We start from the raw sequence: 22,740 nt of genomic DNA, 5'->3' as shown, positions 1-22,740 counted from the left end.
AAAAGGCTCAACTAATAAGTCTATTCTAAACGACTGAGTCATTTGTTTTGATTACCCGGGTGATTGCCAAATGTTAACTTAAAACTGAAATAGGCCATGAGCTCACTGTGCTAACAATGCTGAGTGTTTGAGCTAATACAGCCTGATAATGAGGGGGCCAGATCCACCGCCTGGTGCGAATGTTAGATGATAAACAGACAGTGGGGAAATATGTGGAACGTCTTGGCAGTTTAACTTTGAGGGTTGTAAATACAAAGTAGAAGGTGTTAACTGTGAGGCATTTCAAAGGAAGTAGATTTTGGGGTGTTTTGGTTTTGTTTTGTTTTGTTTTAGAATTTCTTAACTTTTCTTCTGAAAAGGTAATTTTGCGTCTTGCTTCTCATTTTTTCCTGACTTAGGCGCATTGGAAGTTGTTGTCCACTGTGTCCAGCCCTTGCTGACTACATCCCAGTCTCCACACGTCCAGCGTGAGGTAAGTTTCACTGATCGTCACAAATTCGAACACTGATCTTCGTGATGTTGGGGTCGACAGTGTAAAAAAAAAAAAAAAAAAAAAAGCTTTATTTGTATAGTAGACTGAAGAGGATTCATTTTAATTGATCCAACCAATATCCCTGCTTGTCCTACATATTAGCTCTCTGGGGAAGGTCTTTTCGAGGGGGGGAAAGAAATCTCATTTGCTTTTAATTTGGGGGCACGGAAAGTGAATGTGCCAAGCACAAGAGAGCTGTTAGAAGGTCTGCCTGAGAATCAAGAGGTGCTCATGCCCCAGCGTGGACAGTAGGGAGCAGGAAAGCTCCGCGGAGCGGTAGGGGCATCGAGGGAAGAGATTGCTGCCCAGGCGACCACGTGAGAGGGTCGGGCCGACCCAGTCAGCTGTCCGGGGTGCAAGGAGCCAAGGTGTGCGCTGGTCCTGCAAGATCCGGGGTAGGAACTCCCGAGAGGGCTTCCGTGGGGTTATGTCAGCGGGGGCCAGCACGTTGTTTGCAGATTGGAACCGAGGTTCAGAGCGCTGGGCAACCCTTTCACTTAGCAAACGTCCTCGGTCGTCTTCGTTTAGCCACAGGGCTGACGTCGAACTCTGGGATGATTTAGGGTTACTGTGCCCTCCCGGAGAGGCGGGGCATTCGCCTTTGCAAATCTCAAAGATGGTTCATCCAGGCCCAGCGTCCGGGGCCCCGGGCTTTCTGCTTTCTGGGCCCCAGCCTCCCCCACACGTTTGCCGGAGAGGAGGTGACATGTGACAGCGCCAGACTACCCAGGATTTGCACTTTTCATCCATCCAAGGCTTGCTGCGTTTTTGGTTTTGCCTCCCCGCCCCCCATGCTCAGTCTCACGTTCGATGTGGGTCGTTGATTTCGGTGAGGGTAGAGGCTCGCGAGCTGGCCGTCGTTTCCCTGACACCGACTTGCTGTAGAATTCTTCACACGTTTTGAAATATATATATATATATATATATATATATATATATATATATTCATACCTTAAAGGATAAAAAACATAGGACAGATTTTTAGGACCGTTTAATCTGATTTTTGTCAGTTTCCTCAATTACATGGAAGCTGGAAGATCTTCCCAGGGCCCGGGGCTTCCAACTGGCCCAAAGACAAAAGCGTCGGCAGCTTCTCAGCCACGAACGTTCTCGACTCTGCCCTCCGAGGGTCTCGGCCCTGCCGTGGCTGTCGTCTGTAGCCTTTACCTAAAAGGGTAGTTTTCAAACTTTCTCTTTTATAATGATAGAAACCGGTCTTCAAATAAAATCTTAGGCCTTCCCCCAGTAGAGAACACCAGAGCAGAACCGTGACTCTCACCGTCCTCCGAGGAGCCCGAGGGCAGCCGGGAGCACGGTGCTCTCTGTCTGAGGAGCAGACGGTGCAGCTCTGTGCCCCCCCCGCCCCCCGCCAACAGCCCTTGCCTCTCTTTTCCCGCAGCAACAGAGACTAGATTGTTTAAGGAGGGCCACAGAAGGGCACAGCCCATCGACTTCGTTGGCCCTCTACAACTCCGACAGACACACTTCATCAGTAGAAAGCTTCCACAGAACCTGTGCGTGTTCTCAGAAGGAAACCTTTTCACTGGAGGCTTTTGAGTACATACTCAAAGCACTTTTGTGATACTAAACCACCCCCGTGACATCTTTAATTTAACCAAAACTTAGCATCTGTGGGTTTCCTTTTAGAGCAGTGAGTTTCTCCGGTGACTCGATGGAATCTGTTGCATGCCGTTTCCCTGTGGCGGGAATCTATAGGCCTGACGGGAAGCAGTGCAGTGGTCACGATGCAGCTCTATCTTGTGACCTTCCTTCACTCCTCGTCCTGATTGGTTCATCCCCCCAGCCCTACTGAGTACTAGGCCAGGAGCGTAGGCCCACGTGAGCGGGTCGGGCCGACCCAGTCAGCTGTCCGGGGTGCAGGGAGCCAAGGTGTGTGCTGCCCCTGCAAGATCCCCTGCAAGTGGGCCAAAGACAAAGAATACTACACTTTGGTCTCACACTCTTCAAGTATAGGCCATCCCTTGATGCTTTTCCTGTTTGCAGATGGGGAAGCCGAAAGTTGATTTTCCTTTTTAATTAAATTGCCCAATATTGAGTAGGCCCGGATGGGTTCAAGGGGGCAGATCAAAGTCCCTGTCGCCAGTCTGCTCTCTGAGCCTGTGATTTATGCCACCTCCGGCGAGGCATGTGCAAATAATGAAGTCTGCAAGCACGGTGCTGGGGACACAGCTGTGCCTGGAACCCAGTGCCCCCAAAATGAAAGCAAATGTAAATTGCGTATTCACACCACATTGTTTAAGTTTGCTCGGAACAATTGAATGGTTTAAGAAAATGGGGGTTTTGCAGTTTTCACGTTGAGGGTATTTTGTTTTTTAAATAATAATAGGTCTCAACTTATGTTTAATACAGCATTTTCACAGGTCAACTTAATCATTCAAGAATTTGAAATTATTTCATTTGGCCACCTTTTAATTATGGAATTACTTGGAATGAAAACTTCAACCCAACATAATTCTTTTTTTTTCTTAAACTTTTTATTTATTTACTTATTCGTTTGTTGATTCATTGATTCATTCATTCGTTGGTTCGTTGAAGTCATCTCTGCACCCAGCGTGGGGCTCGAACTCACAACCACGAGATCAAGAGTCGCATACTCTTCTGCCTGAGCCAGCCAGGTGCCCCGAACCCAACATAATTGTTAACACACCCATGAGCTGGGTATTCTATGTATTTGTTTCTGTAGCAGTGACAGTGTAGCGAATGAATTAAACATGTATTTCACATCTAGGAAATATTTGTATCACTGACATATGGTCACTTTCGTTATTGATTTGGCAGTTTGTAATATTTAAAATATAATTTGTAATATTAAAATGTAAAATTTAAAATACAGTAGTCGTCGTGGTTTGGTTTGTACCATTTATATTGATGTGACCTCTCTTCTTGGTGACCAGCAAGTAAGCATGAAAACCAGCACAGATGGGTTGCACAAGCTTAAAGAATTTGGAAATCATCAGTCTGGAGCCAAGGTCTCAAACTGGTGGGCTGAATCTGGCACACAGAGGTGTTCTTTTAAAATTTTAAGTGAATTGCCAGCATTTAAAAATTGAGAGATTTCACATGTTTTAAAAACCCAGACTTTCAGCTTCTTTTGAAATATCGGAAGATCTGGCAACATCGAGCCTGCATTCCTGTTGGGCAACACTCGGCGGCAGAGCCGAGTAGCTGCTGTTGTCTTCAGATGGAAGGCGAGCTCTGAAATTTGCCATAGCCCCCACCACTCTCTTACCTCCTCGACCCCAAGGACAGGGGTCGGTGGCCGTTATCTGAGTGTTTTACTCATTTTTAAGACCTGCTTGGCTCTTAGAGGCATGTAAGATTTCAACCTCCGGTCTAGATGAAGTTGAGGCTCCAGACGGAGAGCCATCCTTTCAAAGTATTAGCTTTTAATTTTCAGGTACATGATGTTGGGTGATACTCATTTTAACTTAAGGGCATGCATTAAGAGAGTTGAGGATTGGGGCGCCTGGCTGGTTTGGTCAGTAGAGCGTGTGACTCTTATCTTGGGGTCGTGAGTCCAAGCCCCACGTTGGGTGTGGAAATGACTTCCCAAAAAAGGGTTGAGGGTAAACATTTGAGGAGAGAGCTACCTTCTGATGGTGTCTGATTAAGAAGAAGGAGCATTAACAGAGTTTGGGGGATTCCTGTGCTCTTTCCCCCCGCTTTTCTCAGACTTTCACACGTGGATTCTAACACGGGAGGTCTGGGGAAGGGCCTGAGATTGCCCAGTTCCAATAAGCACTGGATTGTACCACTGCTAGTCTGAGGACCCACGTCCCTTTGAATAGCAAGGGGACTCAAACCTAAAGAAATCCTAAGAAAAAGCAGTCGTGCAGTGATGTTTCTACATGTCTTTTTCTTTGGCCCTAGAAAGAGAAGGAGATCTTGGACAGGCTATTTGTGGTTGAATCTTCATAGGTAAACCTGAGTTCACTTCAAATTCACTCCACCAGTAGGGTAAGTTTAGAAAGTCAGTTATTTTTTTTTTAAGATTGATTTATTGGGGGGTGCCTGGGTGGCTCAGTTGGTTAAGCATCTGCCTTCGGCTCAGGTCATTATCCCAGGGTCCTGGGATCGAGCCCCGCATCGGGCTCCCTGCTCGGCGGGAAGCCTGCTGCTCCCACTCCCACTCCCCCTGCTTGTGTTCCCTCTCTCGCTGTCTCTCTGTCAAACAAATAAATAAAATCTTAAAAAAAAAAGATTATTTTATTGGGGCGCCTGGGTGGCTCAGTCGGTTAAGTGGCTGCCTTTGGCTCAGGTCGTGATCCCAGGGTCCTGGGATCGAGCCCCACATCGGGCTGCCTGCTCCTACTTCTTCCTCTGCTCCTCACCTCGCTCACTCTCATTTTCTCGCTCTTTCTCAAATAAATAAATAAAAATCTTTTGAAGATTTATTTATTTGAGGTGTGGGGGGGAGAGGTAGGGAGGGGCAGAAGGAGAGGGAGAGAGAGAATCCCAAGCCGACTCCCCACTGAGTGTGGAGCCCGATGTGGGGCTCGATCTCACAACTCGGAGATCATGACCTGAGCTGAAATTAAGAGCTGGATGCTCAACCGGCTGAGCCACCTAGGTGCCCCAAAAGTCCATTATTTTTAATACAACATAGCCATGTAAAAGATAAATTTTTATTTTAGAGATTTTTTTTTCATTTTATTTATTCATGAGAGACAGAGAGAGAGAGAGAGGCAGAGGGAGGAGTAGGCTCCCAAGGAGCAGGGAGCCCGATGCGGGACTCGATCCCAGGACCCTGGGATCATGACCTGAGCTGAAGGCAGACGCTTAACCATCTGAGCCACCCAGGCGCTCTAAATTTTTATTTTAAAATGTGCTTTAAATTAAGTACTTACAGTAAAATAGCTACACATGTTAAAGCTGGCGAACCACGAAGTAGGAATTAGAGCTGTGAATTTTGTAACTGTAGAAGAATATATTTATGAGACGCTTAGAAAACTTATAAATAAGACGACAGAAAATAGGACATTTATCAAGTCCCTGGATAAATGATAATCTTGTAAGCTATAAAATGATAGAAGGTAGTCAGGAAGAGTATCAACAGACTCAAATATATGAAAATTTTCTGAGAGAGTGGATCTTCAGTGTTCTTAACCACCCACACAAGAAACAGGAGCCCTGAGGTGGCAGATGCGTGAACTAATTTGATTGTGGTGATCAGCTCCCAGTGTATACCTATGTCAAATCATCGTGTTGTTTATCTTCAGAAGTATGTACAATTCTTGTTAATTAAACCTCAGGAAAGCTGGGGAAAATAATGAAAGGAAAACACACCAGGAAAAGTTTGCGGTGCATTTGATAAGATAGTTAATTTCCGTATCGTGCGCAGAGCTCATAGAGATCGTAAGGTCTGGCACTTGCCTGGCCGATGGTGGATGCACCATAACTGTTGGTTGAATGAATTCCCCAGCAGCTAGAAGGGTAAAAGACACGCCCGTTGTATCACAGAGCGAACGAACGCATGGAAAAATGCTCAGCCTCATTGGTATGCGAAGGTAAAGCATATTCGAATGTCACAAAGGTGTATTTTTCACCTATTAAGTCAACAAAAACAAAAGGAAAACCTAGAGCTCATACGGTTGGTTGCCTCGAAGCTGAGAAACACTCACTGCTGGTAGCACTGTAAGTTGGTAATAAGCCTTTTGGAACATTATTTGGCAGTTTATGGCCACAGTCACAAAGATTGGTACCCCTTGGTCCAGTAATCCTATTTTGGGAAATGTGTTCTAAGAAACAGATTGTTCTAAGAGAAGAGAATGAAAGCTGTATGTTACAGATATTCATCACAGGGGTAGTCGCAGGGACAAAAAGTTTGAAAGTGTCCAACATCGGAGAAATGGTTTATGTACTCTAGAAGGATTCTTGGTTAAGCCATTAGGATACATCTGTGCAGTGGAATTCCGTGAATCTGCTCAAAATGATCATCTTCAGGCATGCAGACCGATATGGAAGAATTGTGTAACACAGCCTTGCTAGAAAATGCACGATGTGAACTTGTTGATGTGCTGTGATGATAGCCTTGTGAAGAGCCGTGTGCGTGCGGACAAGAGCGACGGGTAACACTTCATTTGAGGTTTTTTCCGTATTACTGTCCTGTGGTTTGTACATTGTACCAGAAGTCTACGGCTCGCTTCAAGGTTGAGCTTCCTCGGCTTTCACCTCCTTCACTCGTGTCACAAGCCGTTGGTGTTGAGTGAATACCTGTGAGACTATGAAACATGGTGAGGACGCCTGCTTAGAGCCTAGACCTGGGGTTCTGATGACAGAGTTCTTACTGGCTGCTTCGTCCCATCATCCTCCTCTTCCAGGTTTCTTCCCTTTTTCTTCTCTTCTCCCATTTTTCTTCGGTTTTCTGTGGTTGGTAGAGAGGCATCTTGGTGTCCCACGTGGTCGAGTGTAAATCTTGGTCCCTGAGCTTTTCCTTACAGCGTAGCAGGGCCAGGGAACGAATCTTGCTGTCTGAAGGCTCCGGGCGCACTCGACTAGAGCCTCAGTGGGGCCGCAACGCAAGGGCGATGCCTAGTTCATCTTCTGGTGGCACTGAGCTAAGTGACAGAACTCCTCTCTGGTGTCCCGAGCCTCCGTACAGCGGCCCCTCCCCTCCAGCTGGGTTCCCTGTGTCCGATAGACTTGTTTCCCTGCTGTACGTGTACTTTTCTCCTTTAATTAGGTCAGTTACTTCATGTCTGTTTTTCTTTTCTGACATGGTTTCCTCTGGCTTGAGCAGCACATATTTTCCTCTAGAGCTTCATGTTGCAATCGTCGTTCAAGGGGAACAGAGAGCACATTACTGGGGGGGCGGGTAGCTCTTGACTCTTTGCCTGCCGTTTGCCTGCATGAGCATTCCTATTGCTTTTGGGCCCCGTTCTGTTTGGTTTTGTAGTCTTCCTCGTCAGTTATGTTTGGACTGAGAGATACTTAAGTAAAAATAATGGTGAGTCAGAGATCTGTCTGGCAAAGGTGCAGCCCGTTTGTTAAGGTTAGTGGTTTATTTACCTCCCCTGTCTCTATGGTGACTAAGTCCAGCGCTGGGATTTAATGGACTTAATTTTGACCTCTTGGACATAGCCTAGCTTTCCCAGCCTCTGATACAGAAAGAATTCATTTTCACTGGAGGAGAGAAACTGCCTCACTTAGAGGAAGGGTCGTCACAGGACTCTTGAAAAGTGGAATCTCCAGAGTCTTGGATTCTTCAGCTGTCTTCGATCAGAGTTCGTATAGCACTTGTAAAGAAAGCTGAGAAGTCTTCTAGAGAAACACGCACATGCACACAACATTACTTGAAACCATTTTCTTTTCAGTGAAATAAAGTATTATGTAGTTAATGTGAAGGAACGGTCTGTAAGAACTTTTTATAAGAGAACCATTTGTAAGAATAGTCCATCAATGGGAAGGAACATTGATTGGATGTTACATTTTTTTTATTTTTAAAACGTGTCTTCTTTATCCATTACAGGATTATAAATTCACATGCATATACACGTTTAAACCATATTTCAGAGTTTAAGCATATTGAACTGAGCCACGGAAGTCCGTAATAAAGATTGGGTTGGATTGGGACAAGGATTCCCGTGGAAGAAGCCAGATTTGGACACTGAAATTCAGGTCTAGTGTACCCGTATCCACTTGATGTGACCTCCGAGGTAGCTGGTGTCAAGCCACCTTCGACTAAAGTTGGTTCAGACTTTGGTCTGACCTGTGAAAACTTTGGCTCCTCTCCCATATGATGCTTTGAGACTTAGAAGGATACCCCGGTTTTAGGAAGTTTAACGATTTATCCATAATCACGTCAGAGTGCTTTACTTTACTCTATTTAAGGCTTGTGTATGCTGTGTTAGTCTTTTCACGGAGAATGTACCTGTTTGCAGGTCCTTTCATCTTCTCTAGGCGCAAACTCATATATGTGAATTTTCTTTAAAACCAAAGCAAAGGAGCCCATCGGTGACTAACAAGCATTGCGCGAAGGCCAAGGCGAGAGGTGACATGAGTGTGTTGCATCCTTATTCCCCAGTGAAATATTAGGGTTCGGATCGGTCATCACATTCAGTTCAAGTCAAATAGGAACTTGTGAATACCTAATGTTTTTATTAAGATTTTTTAACGTCATAAAACTCCTTGGATGTGGAAGTTGTTTGAAGACTTTCTCCATCATCAACTCATCTATTAATAGGACAAAGACTTGAGGAGCCAACAACAGATGCTCGCCTATAAAGAGATCCATACTTGGGAGATGAATGTTGGTTAGTCAGTTAAGTCCTGGGTTTGAAACTTCTCAGATTAAGGTCACAGCTAAATCATGTACATTTTTATCATGGTCAGTACAATAAGCCCAACTGAGGTCAAAGCTTTTGCAGACCTCAAACCCTGAAGGCCGAAGCCCTTGACGATGCTTTTGAGAAAGAGTAGCACTTTTATCCTCCTCATTATCATTGTCACCATCATTCTCATCCTATCAACCTTATGTGCTGAAAGCCCGGCATGGAGAACTGTGCTAATACTAGTCGTAATTTATTTTATTATTTCTATAATTGTGAATATTTCCATTTTGTTTAAACAGCTCTAGGCATCAGATCAATTTAACTAAAAAGGATGAAATATCCAAAAAAATGTATTTAGAATAGCCGCCTCACTCTCCTGTCCTGTCAGCCAGATAAGCTTCACCCTTCGTATCGTGTCTCTCCCAGAGGGGTATCCAGGTAGCGGGTGAACAGTCAGTTTCTGTAACACTTCTTCACCTAAGAAGTCAGGCAGTGCTCCTTAGGGAGTTTGGTGAAAATCTGTGCTCTTTGTGAGTCTGTGGCCATCTCTTCAACCATGTGATGTGTGTACGTGATATGACCATTTTCATACATTCTTCAGGGCTGCGAATTAGTAATTTACATAAGATATACCAAGTGTTTCTTTTCCAGAAGCAGTGGAGCTTTCTCTGTGGCTTCTGGTGATGGGTTTGTGTACACAGTTGTCAGTGTACGTGTGGTAGGGGATTCATCATCCGCAGTGTCTTCCACTCACTAAAGTGGTTAAATGCTCATGAACGGAGAAGGTGAGTTCTACTCTTGGTATTGGGCTCACGTGACAGGTTTGAACCCAGAGACAATACGGCATGTTGCGTTCTTTCAGCCCTTCCTTCATGTTCCTAGCTGTGTCCTCCATATCCTCAAGCCTTACGGACTTTACACAGGACCTTGCCCAGCTCCTTTGGTCCTCTCCTGGGTGTTCCCTTTTTGTCACGGGGACAATCGAAGGCCCAAAGAGAGTCAAGGATTTGGTTGGGGCTGCCATCTTGTACAGTGGTTCTCCCTTAGCTGCGGTTCCGCTTTCTGGGGTTTGTGTCACCTGCAGTCAGCCATGGTCTGGAAGCAGGTGATCCTCCTCCCGACGTAGCGTCAGAAGATCAGAAGTGGCCTGATGCTATGTCAAGGTGCCTCCATCCTTCACCTCGCTTCGTCTCATCACGGAGGCACTTCCCCTCACATCAGCACCACGTGGAAGAAGAGTGCGCCACGATAAGATATCGAGAGAGGGACCACGTTCGCATAACCTTTATGACGGTATCATCGTTTTAATCGGTCTCTTTTATCATTAGTTATTATCATTCGTCTCTTACTGTGCCTAATTTACAAATGAAACTTTATCATCGGTATGTATGTACAGGAAAAAACATAATCTGTGTCGGGGTCGGTACTGTCCGCGGCTTCAGGCATCCACGGGGGGTCTTGGAACGGATCCCCTGCGGGTGAGGGGGCACCGCTGTCCTCTGCTTTCCCCAGGAAACTGGAAGCTCTTTGGGAGTGGAAATACTGTGTTTTCTCTGATGTCCTCCATGTGAGCTGTGATTCAGTGCTGGAGGCTTTGCGAGCAGTCACTGGAGAAACCGTTAATTGAATGAAGGGCATGTTATGAATTAGAAATCATACAAAGCTTTACCATGTTATTACTCAGGACTGCCTCGGGATCATTGTTTGACTCCCTGTTCCTCTAATACCAGACATCATTGGAGCATGGTCTCTCATAGATCAGTCCTTCCTACCTCATTGTAACATGGCATCATTGGTTTCCAACTTTTTATTATGCAGTTTTTCCAATAGGCAGAGAAGTTGAAGCTGTACAGGAAATGTTCATATGCCCACCGCCCAGATTCTACGATTATGCATTTCACTGTGTTTGCTGTTGCACATCCATCCATGCATTAGTCTGTCTTCATCTTTGGAAGCATTTCAGCATAAACCACCAGCATCCATGTACTTCACCCCTAAACACTTCAGCGTGCATGTCATTATGTGGTTTCAATTTTGACCTTAGAGCTGCTTTCAGATTTTTAAGGTTCTGGTGCTTGTGGTGACAGTGGCTAAGAAGAGTCGGTAAGCTGAATGTGAAATAAGCTCCCTTTTCGGACGGGGGTGGGTGTTTTTGTTGTCTAACCAACCTATACATGTCACTGCGCCCCCTCCCCCCACGTTACACGGTCACATTACTTGTATTGTTGAGACTTGGAATGCCAGCCGAGGCCCTAGAGTTGAGGGTCTCATTTATATGGGGAAAACTGGAGAATTGGGGTTGAGGATAGTGGGGCAGAAGGTTAGAGCTAGGTCCGACAAGAGATGGGGAAGGAGGTTCAGAGCCAGGAATTGAGCAGTGCGCTACCTCTTACAAAGTCTAGGGAAGGCTCAGTGGCTGTGTATATTACCGAGGGGGCCGTGGGTCTCATAAACGCTAACAGTACAAGTACAGGGTCCTTGCGTTCTTTTTTTTTTTTTCCCCAAGATTTTATTTTTAAGTAATCTCTACTCCCATCATGGGGCTCAAACTCACAACCCCAAGATGAAGAGTCACGCTCTAGCGATTGAGCCAGCCAAGCGCCCCATGGGTCCCTCCGTTCCAGTGGTTTTCACGTTATATTCCATGGAATCCTAGAATGCATAGAAATGTTGCAGAGGTTTCACCAGCATTGGAATTAGACTTTTCAAAGTGTATTGAACTATTAAAAAAAAAAAAAAACTGACAAAAAGCAACAGACCTATTCAACGGTGTTTTGTAGTAAATTTTGACATGTTGGAGAACACTTACCAGTTGACTTGAAAATAAGTAAAGGTTATTCATGTCAACTTAAAATAAAATTTTGGATAACACCTATCTGTCATCCATCAAAGCCAGGGTAATATTTCTGTTACAGGAATAAAGACAAAAGGTCTTCAGCAAAACCGTTCCACTAAAGCCACGGTGTTAAGGCATTGGCCTGAGAAAGCTGGAGTCACAGTTTGGTTTCCAGTTACCATGAGCGCTTAGCCATCTGTTATATTTAGATTTTTTTTGTCTAGTACCTTTAGGAATCTGGAAACCGATGAGTGTATGCTTTCAACTTGAAATGGCCATAAAAGGGGGAAAGGTGGTTAAGAGGCTGGAGGCTGGTTCCTGTGCCATCCCTCGGTTGGGGCCATGTGAATGGACTGGGGAACCTTCTCAAAGGTCTCTCTCTTGGCCCATAGCTCAAACTGCTCAACCTAAGTCTGAAGATGTATGTGTGCAGTATTGCAGTTTACGATGAGATTTTTCAGGGCTTCTTGGATTATGCCCGAAAAGCTTTACAATGGCTTTGGCAGATTCCTTTCAGATGGAGGCAGTAGTACTCACCGTCCCTTCGTTCTGGATTATACCGTGTTCTGTGCTTACCATCTCAAATGCCTTTTGGAAGCCAGCACCTGCTTGTATGTGGCTGTGGTTGTGTTTTGAAATGTTTGCTTATCTATATTTTATTCTCCACTAACATCTTATGATGAAGATTTTCAAAGTTGAAGTGATTTTGTGGTGTCCACCTGCATCCCCATCCTTTGAGGCCACCGTTAACATTTTACTGTATTTGTTTGATCACAGTATCTACCCATCCCTCTGTCTCTCCATAAATTCGTATTCTTTTTGGATGCATTTCAAAGTAAATGCAGTAGATTTCATCAGTTAAGTAGCTTTATGTATTTTACACACTTGGAGTCTGGCTTTTTGAACACTACACAAATGTGCATACGTCGGCCTAGAGTCCTATGAAAGATGTAAAATAAATGCTCAGTTTTACTGGGAAAAAATTTAGAAGCCTTATTTTTAAAAGTAACAGATTTTCTGGAATTCTGGCATGGTGTTGGAAAAGAATACTGGTGTATTTTTAAATCTGAACTTTCTCGTGACTCAGACGTTGCTGACCCCTAATAAAGAAGGGGGGGTATCCTTGTAAATTTTGTTTTCATTGTTGAGACAGGAGCCAAAGAACTTCCACCTCTTACAGAGAGGCAGGAAAAAAAATAAAAATGTTATAAACAGCAAGTGTTGGTCACTCCAACAAAATCTATTTTATTTGGAAAGCAGAGGGGAGCAGTTAACTGAGGGAGGACTGAATTGGTCTATGCTGGATCTGATCCCAAACCCTGGTGTCAAGGTGTTAAGTGCAAATTATTAAAAAACACTCTTGTTACAATTGGAGCAGTGAGACCAAGATGGAGATGAAAGATTTGAGTGTATGGCTTTTGCCCCTATTTGTACGGAAAGCACTCTACGTTCTTGCAAAGCTGTGTTGTTGTCCCCTTTATTCTCAGTCCCCAGAATCATGTCCAGACGTTCTCCCTTGGCCCAGGGGGTTGACTGGGTGTATTTCCTTCTGGAAGTCTTCACTTGCGCTCTTGAGTTAGCTGGCAGATCCCTTAAAGGCATTTCCAAGCAGCTTTTCCCACTCCCCATAGGGGCTAACCCTGTAGCTTCCACCCCGGTTCCAGCTGCTGTGGTCCCCATCTCTGACCGTCCACGAAAAGTTAGTGTAGATGAACGAAAAGTTAGGATAGAAGATCTTTGGGGCGGGGAGTAGGTGGGGGATGTGGGTGGAGAACTGGGTGATTAGGTACATTTTAAATGTGTCAATAGAACTTGACTAGGACCAAATGATGCGTAGGGAGTTGTACAAACTTTACCAAGCTCCTCAGACAGACGCACTACCCTTTCAAGCTCATAAAAACTCCTTGGCACCATAGAACAATATGTACTTTGGTCTCGGAAGAGACCGTTAGGTCGCAGAGGTTTTTATTCTTCTCTACCACTGACTTGCTCTTTGGTTTTTTTGGCCTGTTTGTTTGTTTTTTAAGGTTTTATTTATTTGCCAGAGAGAGAGAGAGAGAGAGTGAGCACAAGCCGGGGCGGGGGGGCCAGGGGGGGTGGCAGGTAGAGGGACAGGGAAAAGCGGGCTCCCTGCTCGCAGGACTCGATCCCAGGACCCCGGGATCATGACCTGAGCCGAAGGCAGACGCTTCACCGACTGAGCCGCCCAGGCGCCCCGGACTTGCTCATTGATCTCAGAACGTGACTGGCCTGTTTGGTGCTGGGGGCGTGAACACCGATACTGTAGCTGATGAACTGTCTGGGCTCTGCCAGAGCAGGTTCCAACTGCGTCTAGTTTTTGTTACAGCTCAGGCGCTTGAATTATTTCATTAACATTTAGATACTGTCATGAATCAGGGTTAATTTTTGGAAAGGGTCGTCCCAGGTACGAATACTTTATGTTCTGTCGTCCACATGTATAGTTCCATCTTAATGAAATATTCCCACAGATCCGTTTAGAAGATGCATTTTCTCCCTGCAAAACGTATGTTTAAAACACAGCGAAATTGATTAGACTGTGCACTTATTGCTAGCAGGAAGGCAGACAGTTCTCTGTATTTATGATTAGGACAGGTGACAGGACTCGCGCTTCTATTCTTGGTTTGATCTCACCCCCCTCACTTAAGGCAAGACGCTTAATCTTTTTAATGTCTCAGTTTATCCCTCTATAACACCTGTAGCCTTCTTTCATGAAAACAGTACCTGGTTTTATATATGGCATTTGAGGATGTGATACAGTACGTGGCACGGAGGTTCAAATGACTCCGTAGAAATTATTTGTATGTTGAATGATGATCTTGACAAATTACTACTTACTACATTTAGAAAGTTACAGCTCTGGAGGGAATTGATACTTGATATTGTTGTCCTGTGTGTTCTAAGTTACCATCATAACAGTAGGAAAATAAACCCTGTCTTGGCTGTGTTACAAAGGGATTAACTCACTTCTTCAAGTTATTACTAAATCTCCAGCCCTTTCCACAACAGAAATAAAAAGTGCTCCTTGTTTTCTTTACTTTTTCCAGGATAGAAGTCTTCAGACTAACCTTGGGGTAATTTTTTCTGTCACTGAGTGTTTTCCAAATGATTCTCTTTGTGGAGACGGAAGGGTAAACCATGTCAGAGACTCAAAGCAACTGAAGTTGCGCCCCTACAAGTGTGCAGAGGGGGAGGGGTATGCCTTTGATTTGTAGATCAAAGCGAAGAGCCAAGATTATGTGGAGCTTGCCTATTACACATTTGTTCCCAGCTCCTTGTGTCTTGCAGAGAATGAAATCAGAACGAAATACAAGAGGATTAAAGAGCTAGACCCCAAGTAAAAGTGAAATGCCCGTATGACTACTTTCTGAATTCTCTATCCTGGGAAGCGTGGGCTAACGAGAGGGAGAATCCGTGTCACGGAGGTTGTCAGTCTCTTCCTGATGATCTGCTCCTAGATTTTATGGTGCGTAATAAATAGGTGTATGTTTTTTGTGAAACTCGTGGGGTGTGAATCAGGTGAAAACTTAGATCCACTTGAAAAATGAGGAGACACTGCCTGCTTGGGTCCAAAAGCCTGATATGTGTAGTATTTTTCTTTTCTTCGACAAATCTGTCCTCTCAGCGTTCCTTTTCAGTTCGGACAGTACCAGGGCACAGATGATGTAATTCGGTTCCTAAAACAACCCGATAGGGATAGCAGGACAGGTGTCAATGTCCCCATCGTATTGATGAGGAGGGAAAATGAACCAACGGAGCCAAGGCTTCTCTCTGGGATTTCTGATTCCACGTCCGTTGTTCGTTCCTTGAGTTAGAAAACAGTCAAGTCCACAAAACACTCCCTTGGTCTTTTCATTAAATGAAACCTTAAAGTTAATTTCACTTTTATACTCTTGTCTCTCTTTTTACAAAGTTAACTTGTAATTGGCTTTGCAGTGGCTGAGCTCCTGAATTAAGCTCTTCTCTGCCCACTTCCTTATCCAATATGATCATGTATATGGGCTTCGGCATTTATTTGTGACATTAAACGAGTAGACAGTTTGAAGTGAATGAAAATTAATTCGGTTTTGTGATTTTTCTAATACTCCCGGTTTGCCGCGCTGAGTTGCCACAACCCTGAGACTGAGGATCCCTGTTTTAACATCTAACAGAAATAGCTGGGAGGCACACTTCTAAATCGATTTGCATTTATTACACTGATTTATAAACTTCTGCCCTGTTTCCTGACCCCCAAAGAGTTAACTTGTCAAGTGTCTGCTGTGAGGTTGGAGTGCGGCGCTGGGGACATTTCTTTCTCTCGTTGGGCTCAGCTGGTAAGTCAGGGACGAAGAGAACACGAGTCACCTGGCCTGGGGTTAGTGATGTGACCTTGGAAAAACAAGAGCCCATTTCAGGAAAGACCGATTTCTGAGGCCACAGACCTCAAGCTGCTCTCCTGCTTTCAAGAAGGAACACTCACAGGGTTCATTTAAAACCCTGCTACAGTTAGAGTGCAAAAAATCCCTACCCGGTTTCTGTAACGAACGAGGCTGGTGTTTTGTTTTCCCGGCATGCAGTTTGAAGGTCAGACCTGTGAGTCACGGCCGGGCACTCTGGTGGTGGCATGCACCAGGGACGCGTTCCCAGTCTAATCACCCGCCAGGCCTTGTGCCCGGCTCAGGTCGCTCCATCATAACCCCCAGCTGAAGCAGCCACCTTTCGTTTTTAAAAATAGATAAAGAGGAGAACACGAACATTTGAAAATCAGATACCATATGTACTTTTATAGCTTTTCAGCTGAAAGACTTGATGAACACCAAGTGCCTCCTCAGTGTTGGGACAGGGACCCCCCCCCCCGCCCCCGACGGCAAGCGATGTGGCGCAGTGCGGCTCGGTGTGAGCGTACGTGTACGTTGTCCGGATAAGTGTTTTGCTCCCTTTCTTGTTTTGTAATTCACTGGCGAGGCATTGTGGTTTGGTGCAAAGAGCACTAAACTTGGAATCAAAAACCACTTCCTGTCTGGGTGGCTTATTAACTCAGGGTAACCTTAGCATAGTTGGCATGGGATTTCCAGATGGCATCCTCTCTGCGCGGACAAAAATAATCGGCCATTTCAGTAAGCTTTGGTGGGTGCCACCCGATCCACTTGAGAGACTTTCATCCTTTTCCTTTTTCTCTCTTGCTCCCTTGCATCCCTTGTAAATCACAACTCTCGGGCATCCGACCCCCTGCTGGGTGCGAGAGGAAAGCGATCTGATTAAATGAACTTACTACTTTTATTAGTTGGTTCGTTGTTTGTACTAACAGACTGGGAACAACTTAAGTGTCTGTCAGTAAGGGACTGATTAAGACAATCGTGGTATATCTACCCAGCTGAATACTATGTACCTTATGAAAGTAGGAAGCTCTTTATGCACTCACATGCAAAATTCCCGAAAATATATTAAGTCCAAAAGGCAAGGTGTAGAAGAGTATGTAAAGTAAGTACATCACCATTATGTTTTTAAAAGGGGAAAAAGACAAAACATATACAGCTCCCTCTTTTCCTAGGCCCAGTATCTCTGGAACCATAAGAAGACACCGGTGTTGCTGGTCACTGATGGAGAGAGGGAAGTGGGTGTCTGGGGATGGGCAGGAAAGGATGATTTTTCACTATATACTCTTTTGTACCTTTTAAAAAAACACTTTAATATTTAAAAAATAAAGTAAATCCATACACAAAACAGAATGTTCAGCAGCAGCATTACTCATAATAGTGAAAAAGTAGAAACAGCTCCTGTCCGTCAGCGGACGAGTGAATAAACAGGGTGTGGTCTATCATCCACACAATGGAATATTATTCGGCAGTAAGATACAATGAAGGGCCGTACCTGCTACGACATGGCTGAAACTTGAAAAGAGCAGGCTTAATGAAAGGAAGGCAGAAAAAAAAAAAAGAAAGGCAGGCAGGCAGGCACAAAAGATCCCACACATCGTATGATCGCGTTTATATGACGTGTCCAGAATCGGCAGTTCCACACACAGGAAGTAGATGAGTGGTTGCTGGGAGCCTGGAGGAAAGGGGGGTGGGCAGGGAGTGACTGCTGATGGCCACAGGGTGTCTTTCTTGATGATGAAAATGTTCTGGAATCAGGTGAGGGTGATGTTTGCGCAGCTTTACGAAGATGCTAAAAAACCACCGCAGTGTACACTTTGCAAGGGTAAATTTTATGGTGTGTAAATTGGACCTTCATATATAAGCGGAAAAGCAACTTGGTGGAGTCACGAACATGGAAACTAAGAGTCACTGTGAACCTATGAAGCAGTGAACAACTTCCTTACGTTCCCACCTAAGAAATATTTCCATTGTAAAATACTTCACATAGGGTCACTAATGACACCAGGGACCTTCTTATCCTTTAGCTACTTTCCCTGACACTCGCCGGTGATCTCATTTCATCGGGGAGTATTGGTGACCCAGATGAAGGAAGCCCTCATCCGTATAAAGGACTGGCGGTATGTGGGATCGACGTGTTGTGGCTAGAGGCCTTCCCTGGTCCCTGCCCCTGGGACAGAAGGCCATGGCAGCTTTGAAAGGAGCCTCAGGGAATCGTGTGGACTAGTCTGCCCTTTCTCTCCTGGTAACTGGTCCCAGAGGGACCCCCCCCGTCCCTGTCCTGCCTCCCTGCTCCCAGGAGCCGCCCCTCTTCCCTTGCTTGTATCCTCCTGGGTTGAGCTGAGTCGCAGGGTTTAAGGAGCCTTTCCTAAAAGGACGGGAGACCGGTGGGCCTGACAAACATAGCTCCTCTTCCCGCTCGTCGCTCGCCCTTCACAGGTCCCGTGGCTCTGCCGACTGTCCCCCCAGCAGGACAGTTCCCATCATGGCCGCTGGCCCGTCCGTGGGTCGGGCAGGTAACAGCGTTGTGTCAGAGTTCCCAACTCCGGGTGCTTAAACCCGAATTCCTCTTGGAGTGGGCATGGGAGGTTGACCACAACGTGTCTTTGGTCAGGAGTGGGGTAGACGATGCGTCTTTCAGTTCCGCCAGCCCCTGAGACCCAGGCCAAGTCTCCCCACACACCGGCTTACCTCAGGTCGGCTGCTGAGCCCTTCCTCTGAGTGGCCTAGTAAGATAGGTGGGGTTTTTTTTTTTTTTAAGATTTTATTTATTTATTTTAGAGAGAGCACGAGTGGGGAGAGGGGCAGAGGGAGAGGGAATGGGAGAGACTCTGAAGTGGACTCCCTGCTGAGTGTGGAGCCCGATGCGGGGCTCGATCCCACGACCCTGAGGCCATGACCTGAGCCAAAACCAAGGGTCAAACGCTTAACCAACTGAGCCACCCAGGCGCCCCTAAGACAGGTCCTTGAGACCCATGCCCTTGGCATCCATTCAGAATTAATTCACATAATACATACAGAACTAAGCTATGTTATGGCCGGAGCTACTGTTTCTGATGGTATAGGTAGCCTCTTCTCGTTGTTGATCTCCATGGGCCAACTTAAGATCAGAGATGCGATCCACGGGTGACATTTAGAATTGTCCTCATGGGGATGTCTCACGCCCGTAACCCTTATAGTTGGGCTCTCACCTCTTTTTCACATGTCCTCTGTGAAGCGGTAAGCTCGAAAAGAAATTTTTCTTTTGCAGGAATCTGCTGCTCAGGAATCCTCACTTGTAGAGTATAATTGAATAAACAGCAGTATATAGTGCTTACAACAACCCTGTTAACATAGGTGCTCCTGTCATCCCCATTGTACAGAGGGGCAAACTGAGTCACAGAGAAGTTAAGTAGAATTTGCTGGCACACAGCCAGTAAGCGGTGGAGACAGGATTCGATTCTGGACGTTCTGGCTCCAGAGTCCGTGCCCTTAGCCACTACACTGTTCCCCTGAAACTTGAGAAAATAGGTAGAGCCCTATTAAACTCCGGGCAAATGCCATGTTGTTCGTCTTCGAACAATGTTAGTTGTTCAGACAATCTCATGTAAAAATTAAGACTTGACTTCTTTCACGGAAGCCCTCAAAAGTCCTCACGGCCAGGTCTACACCATTTGATCTGCAATCCCTCGAACGCGGTGGAGCCCTTGCCCTGGCCCTGGGCCCTGGTTTCCTTCTCCACACCTGAGACCGGCTGGGCCCCTCTACACTTGGTCCACATTCACGTATTTGTTTTCTTTGATGATCACACTGCTTGAAAATGAACAAGAGAGGTTGGGATTTGAGGTAAATGTGAGGTAGTCTTTCCAAGCGCGTGACCTTTGGTGGCTTCTGCCACTCTAGCTGCAGACTCCTTCTCGTGTTCTCTTTGCCGGACTTTGTGTTCCCGTCATTCTATTCACGTACCCGCTGCCTGGCATGGCGAGCGCATTGCTTGACTTCAAGAGCTTTGGAACCACTCACTCGTGCTCCTTGTGTGTCAGCTGTTGTAGGTGGCCCCTTGGCTCCTCCCTCAGCCTGGACCTTCCCGGGCTTGGCTCTCCCTCAGCTGCTCCGTCCCGGTCGCCTCAGCCGAAGTGTCTGCTCTCTGATGAGACTCCTGGCGTAGCACGAGGGAGTCCGCAGACTGTTCCACCTGCAAATCATACAGCCGTCCCTGCGTCTGGAGGTCTGTGACCCAGACACCTAGCCTCTGCTGATGACTCGCTGAAGTCAAGGGACCATAAACTGCACTCCCAAGTTTGACACTGGTGTGATTGAGCAGCCTGATGTGGTGCAGGGGCCAGGGCGTCGGGGGCCTGGACGCTCAGGTTCTAGATCTGGAGCTGCCGCTAAGTCCGTGAGGCAGGTCATGTCCCATCTCTGGGCTTTCGTTTTCCTGCCCGTCAAAGGGGGTGGCTGAGCCAGGTCATTTCCAAGTCTTTGTGAAGGTGGCCTCTCGCACAGACCCCGCCCGCTAGACTCTGTCCTCACCGTGCACAGACTGACAGAGAAAACAAGCTACCCTTTGGGGCGGTAAGGTCGTGGCAGGCCGCCCACAAGGTCACACTGGCCTTTGCTCTGGTGTAAGGCCTGTCCTTGCACACGGAGTAGCTCTTGCCACAGAAGGCAGTTCGCGTTTGCTCTCTCAGACGTGAGTCACTGGGGTCCAGCACCCTCCCGGGTCTGCCTGTGGGTGTGTGCTTCGAATCTGGGTTGCGACGCTGCTCAGGCAGCCAGATCATGGCCCTTGGGAAACCCGGCAGGGGGACACCCAGTGAGGCCTTCACCCTGATGTCCTTCGAATCCTCCAGAAACCTGGATTGCCCTCCCTCAGTCAACGTGGTTGCCTAACAAAATGTGGACTTCCTGAGTGACCCCCAGATCCCTGCTTCATCTCCTTCTCCTGTGCTCCCAATGCCACTCTGTACCCCTTGACCAAACCCCGCAGAGCCACTCAAAAGGGTTTCTGACCTTTGCCCTGAATTCCAGGGCCGCACCAATGCATGATAAGGTAGCATAATAATTACAGTCTTTTGGTAAATGAAGGCAGGATGTATGTTACTAGGTGAGGTCTCCCATCAGGAAGCAGGGCTCATGAGGTCCTATGAGGACACCCCTGGTCAAGGGAGTCGATCCCAGTTAGCAGCATTAAGAATGAAGAGATGGGAGCTTATTCGAGGTCCTGTCCTCTCCTGTTGTGGATATTAATCAGCTGGGTAAATTATAGACTAGGGTCACGGAATGTTTAGCCCTGGAGCATCTATCAGAGGCTTGAAATGTCCCTAACAGGTGGGCTCGGTGAATGCCAGGACTTAGCATGATTGAAAGGGTGTTTTGAGTCATGGCACATGGCAACATGGAAATAAAACAGATATATCACAAGTGGGTGGTAGAAATAGACTGGAAGAGAATTTTAACACCTAAAATATGACAAAGATTTATCCCTGCTAGCTTCTCAGTTTCATGAAACATTTATTTTCATCTGATCTGAGATTCTGCATTCACGTTACATATTTCCTTCTAAAACTTTTCTGGTTTCTGTTTGTTTGCTTCTATCATCTTCCTGTTTATTTACTCCTTTAAGTGTCACTTCATTTTTTATTTTTTAAATCTGAGGTCATCGTTGTGGCTTACTTTGAAAATCATTTGTTCAGCATTGTCCCGATGGCGATTTCTGGTCAGAGGCCCATAAAAATATCTATAGGATGTGGTTGGGATCATTCCTACATCTTGGTGAGGGTCTTAGGAGGGGCAGATTCTGGGGGCAGGAGACATTGAAAACTCTTCCTAATCGTAGAATGACATTTTCAAAAGTCAAATGGCGCAGACCATGGCACGTGTTTCAGTTCATCTCCAAGTGAGGATTACCAGGAAACCGTGTAAGCCCTGCTTGGTCAATTGTGAGGGGGACAGGTCTTCTCTGGCGTGATGAACATTTTCGAGGTGCTTGGCTCTGTGCAGGGTCTTCGCTGCCTGTAGCTTGCCCCGTTGGTGGCAGGCCTTCCCCTTTCCCGGGCTCCCCTCTTCCTTTGCCCTGCGATTCAGGGGGCCTTTGAGGAGGCACAGTTCTGGGGGTTTGCTTTCATTTGGATCTTGTATGAGGAAGTCGCCCCCCATGTGGTTCTTGGCGGGAGGGGGACTCCCTCCTTTACTCCTTGACGCGTTTGCCCCGAATTGTGACATTTAAGCGCAGTGACTTTGCAAAATTTGACTTGTCAGTAAGAAAAAGTCCTCTTCCCACCCTAAAGATTGACAGGAACATAAGATGGCTGAAGCTGTACTGGGCCTTTCCTGGCAAGAGCACACAGGACAGGAGATACTCCGGAGAGCGCGACGTGGAATCCCGTCATATCATAGTGCAGGACTAGATATCCGAAGCTAGCAGTTGGAGTCACTCAGTAAAATCGTTGGCGGAGGGCCGAGTGGCCGGACAGAGTTCTCAGGAGCAAGAAACCCCGGTTACGGTGTTTTCATCAGTGGTGGGCATGGGGGGCACGAAGGTGGATGTGAGAAATGGCTAGTTCGGAACCACCAGTGTCTGCGCAGACCCCATCCCACGTGCTTATCAGGCTGCATAAGTTTTCAACCATTTGGAAATTTCTGTGGTCAAAGGAAACTATAGGGAAGGGAGGAGGGCGCCCACCAGCCAGGCTGCGAGATGAGGAAGCTCCCGCGGTGGGGGCCACC

At 46.3% G+C, this 22,740-nt stretch overlaps 1 protein-coding gene across 1 annotated transcript in view; it reads left to right on the top strand.

Annotated features, from left to right (window-relative positions):
- Positions 1 to 22,740, top strand: part of FHL1 (four and a half LIM domains 1) — a 59,913-nt gene that overhangs the window by 21,458 nt on the left and 15,715 nt on the right. Inside the window, exon 2 of the mRNA XM_078064698.1 lies at positions 399 to 472. The gene's annotated coding sequence lies outside the window, so the exon portion shown is untranslated. The remainder of the gene's footprint in view (positions 1 to 398; positions 473 to 22,740) is intronic.

This window comes from Halichoerus grypus, chromosome X, assembly GCF_964656455.1.
Source record: "Halichoerus grypus chromosome X, mHalGry1.hap1.1, whole genome shotgun sequence".
Lineage (NCBI taxonomy): Eukaryota > Metazoa > Chordata > Mammalia > Carnivora > Phocidae > Halichoerus > Halichoerus grypus.
Note: the sequence above shows the minus strand (reverse complement) of the source record. Positions and strands in the feature narration are given on the sequence as shown.